We start from the raw sequence: 10,071 nt of genomic DNA, 5'->3' as shown, positions 1-10,071 counted from the left end.
TTTCATTTTAAATCCAAAAAATATGAGACCAATTGCATTATTTTTCTTTTTAATTCTAGTTTCTGAAAATGATTTTTAATATTTTTTATGATGTCATTTAATATTTTTTGTGAATTTTCTCTTTTCTGGTTATTTTTAATTCATTTTAAATAGTTTCCAATATTCAAAAAATGCAAAAATATTTTTTTAACATCTTTGAATGATGATGTATCTATGAAAAATATTCTCATCAATTTCCAAATTGATTTGAGATTTATTTGAGATTTTAGTTCAATTATGTTATTTTTTATTCATTTGTAATTGTTTAAAAATAGTTTATGGTTTCCAAAAATGCTGAAATTTTTTGTCAAGTTGATTTGAAATGGATTTGAAGTTTGACCTTTAATTATTTATTTTAATTCAAGTATTATTTTAATTTTCAAAAATACCAAAAATATTTTATTTGTTTCTTGACTTCTAAACTTCATCTTGCTTTTGTTTACCATTGATTGACTTTGATTCTATTCATGTTTGATCAATGTGTGTTGGATATTTCATTTGCATTTCCATTTATGTACATTCTTATTCATCTTCTTCTTCATCTTTTTCTTTTTGATCAATGAGTTAAAGATTGGTGGTTAGCCTTGACATATGAGAGGCTTAACCTTCCTTGGTTCAAATCTAATTCATCTTGATCAAAGATCAAGTGAATGGCTTTGCATTAAGGATAGGTTGCTTCTTGGTCAAGTAAAAAAACCTAAATCAATACGAGATCATTCTTCTTTTCTTTTGGCATGGCAAGTTGTAGGAGCTTGGCTTACTAGTCATGGTCTCTAACTTGTGTTTGTTGCCTATATTTTTATTGACCGGCCTCAGATAGGTGTGACTACTACATTAGTCCACTTACGATTGCTTAACATAGCGCTAAATTTCCTTGTGGCACACTAACACTAACTAATAACCACTAACTTTTAATTAAAGCATTTAATTCCTGCAATTTACTTTTATGCAATTTAATATCTTGTTCATTAATTCATTTGCTTTTTCCCTTTGCTCACTTGAGCTCATGTTTATGTTAATGCAATTTGCCTTTTGCTCACTTGAGCATATTATTGTGTATATACTATTGTGCTTGTTTTGTTTTGATTGTGTGAACCCAATGCAAATGGACAAAGGACTTAGATTTTAGGACTTTACCTATGCTAATGGAGTTTGAAGAGCAACTAGGCCTCATGCCTTTAGAGTGCTAAAAATGTCAAAGAGCAACTAGGCCTCATGCCTTTAGAATGCTTAATGTTGAAGATGAATTGAAAGGACCTCTAATTCTAAACTCCCTCTTGTCCATTCTTTATTTGTTTTTGTGGAACTTTTTGATTTGTGTATTCTTGTGCTAGGGATCCCAAACTTGAGCCAAGTAGAAGAACCATTGTCATGAGCATCCAAAGTGAGAGATACAAAAGCCATTGGAAGATTCCTAGGAGCTTGTCTGTTTGCTTGATTGCTTGAGTTATTTGCTTATTGCTTGCTAATTCCAAAGGAAAGGGAACAACTTGGATCATCACTATGATCTCAAGAAGGGAACTCCATTGTGGTTTTATTTCTCTTCCTTCATCTTTGTATGTCTAGGATCTAGCCATTCTTCTTCTTCCCTCCATTCTAACCCAACCCAACTTTTGTGCAAACATTAACATTTGTTTTAAAAATTAGAAACCTAAGCACTATGCTTTTGATTTTTTCAAATTCTTTTCATAACACTTATTTTGAATTGGATTCTAAGTCAACATTGACCTTACTTTGTAAATACCTTTCATTGGTAAATACAACTCACTCAATTGTTTTTGTGATTTCAATGGCCACTTCTTGCCAAAGCTTTTTATAAGCATTAGCTTTTAGGTTTGAGTTATCTTAGTGGATGATATAATACTCACTTGTATCCTTAGTGATGGACAATAAGTCTTCCATGCTTATTATAAGGTTAACCCCTCACTAGCATGTTGAAGCCCTCCTCACATGGTGGATTTGTGATTTTAGGTTGAGTTTTCTCCCTTTGATAACAAAAGACCTTAAGGCTTTTGACTAATCAATTCACCAACTCCTTTTGAGATTTTTACCCCGAACTACGAGGTTTTGATCCTATCTTTTTTAAGATGGTACATAGGCAATGGGTTTATCCATTCAAACACAAAAGTTGTAAATAACTTGTATATTCTTTTCTCATCTCCCCAATCATGTTTGCACAAATAATTTTCACAAATACCAACCTACCTTACAACAATTGGTGAAAAGGGCTCCCTTAGAGTACTAAGGATGTTTTGGGTGCTTAAAACCTTCCCATTGCATAACCAACCCCCTTACCCAGATCTCTGACATTTTTATTGGTTTTTGATTTAATAAAACTTCTCGGTTTTTGTTCGCTTTCTAACCTTTCCTTTGGATAAATAAAAGTGCGGTGGCGACTCGAATTGTATGATTTACTTTTGATTTAGTCAATAAATCTAAAGGTAACGAATACACCGCTACACATCTTTTTCAGAAGTTTGTTGAACTGTCTCCCCAGTAATGCTACATCATTTGCCAGATCTTCATTAGTATCTTGACCACTTTCTTCCTCTTTCTCTTCAGTGTTTGACATGGAGGCTATGCTTTTGACTTTCTTTTCAGATCCATCACACATTCCCAACTCAAATGTTTGGAGGGATCCAATTAGCTCATCCACTCTCATGTTGCAAATGTCTTGAGATTCTTCTATGGCTGTCACTTTCATGGCAAATCTCTTGGGAAGTGACTTGAGTATTTTCCACACTAGTTTTTCATCTGACATCTTCTCACCCAGGGCTCCTAAGGCATTAGCAATTTCAAGAATATTCATATGAAAGTCATGAATATTTTCATCTTCTTTCATCCTCAAATTTTCAAACTTGGTAGTGAGCAGCTACAATCTAGACATCTTCACTCTAGAGGTGCCTTCATGAGTGGTTTTGAGAATATTCCAAGCATTTTTAGCCATCTCACAGTTGTTCACCAGCCTGAAGATGTTCTTATCAAGCCCATTGAATATAGAATTCAATACTTTATAGTTTCCAAGGGCTAGTTCATCCTCCTCATTGGTCCATTGTTCCCCAGCCTTCTTATCAGTTGTAACTTCTCCTTCCTTAGTAATAACTGGATGTTCCCAGCCTGTTAGAATAGCCTTCCAAGCCTTATTATCCAAAGATTTCAGGAAGGCTACCATTCGAGGTTTCCAGTAGTCATAGTTAGATCCATCCAGAATTGGTGGTCTGTGAACAGATCCTCCGTCTCTATCCATAGTACCAGAAAGTAACGTCCCTAGATCTCACCCAGAACCAGAGCAGGATGCCTGCTCTGATACCAATTGAAATTCTGGTATCAGATATGAGATGTCGAAGGTAATGTCACGATACTAATATCTGAACAATATAAACAGGATAAAAGATAAAGAACAGTAATACAAGTGACACAAGTAATTGTTAACCCAGTTCGGTGCAAACTCACCTACGTCTGGGGGTTACCAAGCCAGGAAGGAAATCCACTAAACAAAATTAGTTCAAAGACTCTCAGTAAACAACTTCAAGTTACAGTCTTTTCACCTAATCTCTACCCGTGTGACTTCTATCTAAGAACTCTTAGATATGAGATCCTACTCACTCCCCCTCAATCACAGTAGTGATGTAAAAACAAATATTACAATGAAAGAAGACACTCTTCAAGAACACATACTTGATCTTGCTTAAAAGCTTCAACCAAGTAAACACACACTCATGCTTCAAAGCTTAGAGTGGACAAATTACAACTCAAAAATCAGTCCAATTCAATCATCTATGGATGAATGAATGACTCACAATACACACGACCACACAAGACTAAAACACTTATTCTCTCTCACTATTTCGTTCGTTATTTCTTGTGTATTAAAACCAGGTTTTCCATGCCCTTTATATAGAATCGTTTGGCTGGGCTTGGACATCATAAAACCCTAAAACTATTTTCCATTCATATCTTCTCATGACAGCTGAGTATATCTTGTTAGAAAATAAGTCAATCTGATTTTAATTACTGATTGAATGGCGCGTTCAATCATCTCATCAATCACACATAGATTATCATAAAAAACGCAATCACACAATACATAACATTCAGACTGAATGTTCTGTATACAGATGTCTTGGCATCGGGTCTGACATCTCAGCAAAATCCTGCACATCCACATTTTAAACACCTTGCATGAACCTGTTATCTTATGTCAAGACAACACTTGTGACATCTTGTGAACACTTCTAAATTTTACTAAAATTGATGCCAACATTTACACTGCCAGGTGGTAGACAAAATGCGGTTAGATTTGGTTGTTATGTTAATTGTTAGAAATTTTTAATTGAAGTAAAAGATGAAATCTGTTTGGAATTTGAAATATTACTTGAGCTTTGCTGTTAGATTAAATATTGAAAAACAGGTGTTGTGAAAACTGGTATTGTATTCATATATTTTCCCAATTCTGTTATAAATGAAATTAACTCTAAACTCACATGAAATGCAATAGTTAATTAGCAATTGAGATTTCTATTAAATGGAAATGCATTTGGATTTAATTATTAAATGTTAAATGGACGGTAAAGCAATTCCTGCAGAATGAATTTATGTGGTTTTGAGATTGTTGTGAAATTATGGTTTTTGAATGTAACTTGTACGCAATGCTAGTGGATTCATGTTAGAGATGTTAATGTTAGATATATTAGTGGAATGGAAGTTTAAATTGTTGGACTATCCTTGGATTAAATGATGACATGCAGTAGGTACGTTCTGCAGGTTCTGCTTTCCATGCTCCGTGTGAATCAATTAGCTTGAGTTAAATAGGATTTGGTTAGGTTAACTGAGTCGGTGATCAAAACAAAACTTAGCTATGAACTCAGGACCAAGTCTTAGCTAGAGTTAATACGGAAGAAAGACATGTTAGGATGTAGTAAGTTAGGTTAATTTGTAAGGTATTTTCTATACTTAATTCTAAATGAAATTTATTGGTTTGTTAAGCTAAAATGGGGGTGTTAGTGAAGGAAATGGTTTAATTAAATTATGATTCTGCTATTGGATTTGCAGGGCGGAAGTTTATGTAACCTATGTGATGGATTGAGCAAGGAAAATCGTGACTTGCTTTGGAAGGGACATGTTCAAATGAAGATTCAAGTGAATGGATGATTTGTAGGAGAAATAGGAGTTAGGGTTCAAGGTGGTTAGAATTGTAACATGATTTTATAGTTTAGGGAAATGGTATTCGTGATTTGAATTCCTTTGGTGTTTTAGCCGAGTCTGTAACTTTTTATATTTGAAATGTGCATTGAATCATGATTTATAATGGCAAATACATTGGTAATGCATTGTATTAAATAGTATAAGGATTTGAATGAAATTTATGGAAGAATTTTGAATTGAATGGCTTATGTCATTAAAATGGATGAATGGAAGATTCATTATAAATTTTGAATGAAAATTGAATTATTGGATGAGAAATGTTAATTGAATTTCAAATGGAAGTTTACATACTAATAAAGATTTACAAGGTTGAAGTGGTTTTGAAAGTTTAATTTAAAAGGCCAACATGGCTTCAAGATGTTGATTTAAATTGGTTTTCAAATGTTAATTGAAAAGGTTTCAAAACCAAATTAAAATTGAGTTTGAAAAGGTAAATGGAAATATATATTTGGTTATAGGTTATTGAATGGATATCTAAAATAATTTGAAATAATCTATTTAGAAGTCAAAATCAAATTAAAAAATAGAAAAGTCATTTAGAATTAAATTGAAAATCCAAAATCCTATCAAAACCAAATTTGAAATTAAAATCAGAGTGCCAGGATGGATATAACAAAGATGTGAGTCGAAAGGGTATGGAAAATGTCTAATATTACCAAAGTCGAGACGATATAGATTTGGGTACGGATGGTTGACTTTGGTCAACTACTTGACCAGAAAGTCAACAATCGACCTCAATCAACAAAGAGGCGTGAGTTAGGGTTTATAATAACATGAATGCATGATGTATAATGGATGAATACAGGTAAATCACAAGCCACAATTTGGATAAAAATATAAAAAATGGGAGGACAAATTTTGGGGTACGGCATACATCAATAACATTGAGCCTCTTTCATGTCAACCTTCTTCTTGACTTTATGATTTTGATTCGCACCATTCTTGCTAGCTTCACCTTGTCTTCTTAAAGCATTACCAACATCACCATTATCATTCAACTTCTTCTTTCATTTTTCTTTCATTTTGTTGTTCTTTGAGGGGCTTTCTTTCATCTTCTTGATGAACTTTTCTTGCAATGCTTCTTCAGATACCTTTTTAAAATCTCTTTGCTTTAGTCTCATCTCATGCGCCTCAAAAGATGCTTGCAATTTTTCAAGCTTCATCTCTGACAAATAATTAGATTCTTCAATTGCCACAACAATATGATCAAACTTGACTGGAAGAACCCTTAACACCTTCTTCATCTTTTTCAATTTAGAGGTGTTTTCTTCACATGAATACATTTGATTTGTCAAAGCCACCATCTTTGACAAGAACTCAACAATGGCCTCATCATCTTTCATCTGCAAGTTTTCATATTACTTCCTCAAAGATTGCAACTTCACTTTATTTAACTTTTCATCTCCACCATATAGCTTCTTGAGAGTATCCCAAGCCTCCTTGGTTGTTTATTACTGAATAGTCTTCTCAAAGATGTTTGAGTCCACACACTAGTGAATCAAGAATAAGTCTTTCCTATCCTTCTCGCTCAATTCACGATGATCAGCTCTTTGTGCCTTAGTAGCATTTGCCTCTAATGCTAAGAAATCATAATTCACGATTTCAAACACATCTTGAAACATGGATATGGCTTTCATATATGCATACCATATATCATAGTTTTCTCCCTTGAAAACTGATAAATTGGTTAGGAGTTGATTGAAAGTTGTGTTTTCATTCACCATGGTTGGAGGTTGAACCGGTACTCTTGATACCAATTTGTTGGATAACCTATATCACAAGTTACTTGATAAATAATTATAAATTGAGAGAAAATTAGATAGTGATTGAGGCAAAAGAGTTTATTGATTATTGTTGTATGTTTCAATTATGAAATTCTGGCGTAGTCAGAATTCAGATGTTCTACTCCAAGTCATGACATCTGATCCAACATTGTAACTAATACAGCAAGACAGTTAACACATTAAAAACCCTGTACTGACGCACTCTTTCACAGATGTCACGACATCTCCTTCTATGTCACCCTAGAGGGAAGGAACCTCTAGTCCTGTGCATCTGGTATATAAACTCAGCAAAAAACCATCATAGCACTCACTTCTGTTGTTTTCCTACACAGTTATCAGCACGATGTCTTAATCTTGGTTTGGACATCATCTGTTACATTATTCCAGTATGTTTGCCTTTTACTTGTATTTCCTGAAATAAGGTTGAATACATTAATCTAATTACCACTTATTAGATTGCTAACAAATAGGCCATTTGTTAGGTTCATTAATTGTAGGGTAGTAGTTGGTTTCCTGGATTTTAGCTCAGCTGTTGGATTCCTAAAGAATAGCCTGAGAAAAATGATGTAACAGAAAAACTAATCATCATACACTTTAGCACATGCTGTCAGGAATGAATGTCACAACATTCAGTTTGACAGTCAGAACATATACAACATGTTGATTCTGTTATGTTCTTAAACAAACCAGACTGTGCTAAATTTGCTGTACTGTAAAAGACCAACCAGTCTCTAATTCAGTATCAGCATACATGAACAACTGTCTAGACATCCAGTTTGACAGTTTCACAATGATCCTTTGGCCAGGTCTGTTTTCCACTTGAAAACCAGACTTAAATATATACTTAACTGAAGCATAAAGGCCAACTTGCCTATTATTCAGTATATGCTGTCAATGATGAATGTCAAGACATTCTGATTGACATTCAACAGAAGGCTATGTACCAGGTCTGTTATCATCTTGACAAGCAGACTGGAATACCAACTGTGTTATGGCAGAAGGATTATAACATACAGAAGGAAAACAAACACAGGAAATTGTTAACCCAGTTCAGTCCAACACGACCTACGTCTGGGCGCATACCAAGCCAGGAAGAAGATCCACTATCAGCAGTATTAATTCAGAGTTAAACTCCCCCGTTTACAACCCTTCACTTAATCCCTACCCAATGCAATCTATACCTAGGAACTCCTAGATAGAAACCTCCAGTTTCCATTCCTATCACTACAAATACAATGTAATGTTAACACACCTTGAACTTGCTTCACAGCTTCATTCAAGAACATAATCACTCTTGCCTACAGGCTTAGAGTTACAAATACTCTCAGCTTTTACCACTGAGAAACACATGGTAACCTTCCCACAGATTGGGAGGTTTACCTCACACACACCCCTAAATTTTCATTCTATGAGGCTTACAAAAACTAGGTTACAATGTGCTATTTATAACCTAATCACCCAACTAGATTTGGGCCTTCAGAAATCGCAGCAAACGTGTTCTTTGCTGTTACAAATACAGCAGAAAATTTCTGCTACAAACAAGGTCTTCAATCCTAGAATCTCTCCATATATATCTCCTTATTTTGAGCCTATATATATTCTGATTGAGTCTTTAAGACCTCCACATGGGAGTTAGGATATTCACCAAATATCCTTACTAATCCCAGAATATATACTGAATTAATTAATTCAGTTTTCTACACATGTGCGATGTCACAGACATGATGTCGTGACATCGTACATGACATGTTGGTCCAGATGTTGAACTTCTTCAACCCAACATATTAAAACAACAGAGATGATTACATTATTTGTTTTACAAAATTAATGTCAATCCCAAGGTATTAACAAATTACAATGAAGGATGGTATTTATAGACACACTAACCATCCAAATCAAAATTAAAACAAACTTTCTAAAACAAAACTGATATACCTACCCAAATATATGATATACATTTGAATATATTCTTAAAACAAACAGAATTAACCACACTATCAAGGGCATAAAAACCTAAAAATTCAATTATAAAATGTTTTTAGCTCCATGAGTTAAAAAACTATTTTTCTATAACATGATCAAAAAAGATATTCCCATCACTCTTGAACCTATAGTTTATATTTTGTGATGATATTAGACCTACAAAATTTAGAACATACTTAACTTTTTTATACATGATCCTTATTTTTGAGATATTAAATTATGAGAGAGTTAGTTTCGTTATCCTTATCCTATGTCTAGATTCAAAACTAGTGTTCATGTTCTTCTTTCAATCCTAAATACTCAGCGCACAATTAATATTAAGTATTTGAACAATAACATCAATTGCTAATGGTATTTTATTGTAATGATCAAGTAATGAATGCCTCTCATATACTATAGTGCAGAAACTTATAGTCAAATAAAATGCTATAGACATCAAGAATATATTTACAATTTTAATGAACATATGGATCATCATAAATCTTATCTTTAGTTTGAACTATATAGTAAGAAAATCTAAAGCCTAATAAACGAACTTAACAACCCATAATATGAATAGCTTATGCAAGAAGACATGGATACATACGTGGGTTTACTAGTTTAAGGCCATATAAAATATGATTTCTAAGAGCACTTGGCAAACATCAACGCCTAAATGGCCATCATATGAGCCACGAAACACCTATAATGAGAACTCTTTTATGTATTATGAAATTTTCTTCACTTCATTGGTACGAGAATCATCTTTGCCACTGTATCACAAGATAAATTAACTGCACTAGGAAAAAAAATCCATCAATTTTCCGGTGAGCAAATTGAAAAAAAAAAGTAACGAGTCTCTTCATAGCTTTTCAAAATCATTTAAAAACCTTGAATGAATAAATTGATTGATTTAATGAAAGCATGATATGAGTAGACATGGAAACAAAATCCGTATCCATGGGTACCTGTCCAAATCCATCTTGTATTTGATGAGAAAAATCCGATTTGATTGGGTTTGAGTTTGGATTTTTCCCGACTTTAAAATACGAGGATGAGACGGGTAATTGAGACACTAATA

This window comes from Lathyrus oleraceus, chromosome 5, assembly GCF_024323335.1.
Source record: "Lathyrus oleraceus cultivar Zhongwan6 chromosome 5, CAAS_Psat_ZW6_1.0, whole genome shotgun sequence".
Taxonomy (NCBI): domain Eukaryota; kingdom Viridiplantae; phylum Streptophyta; class Magnoliopsida; order Fabales; family Fabaceae; genus Lathyrus; species Lathyrus oleraceus.
Note: the sequence above shows the minus strand (reverse complement) of the source record.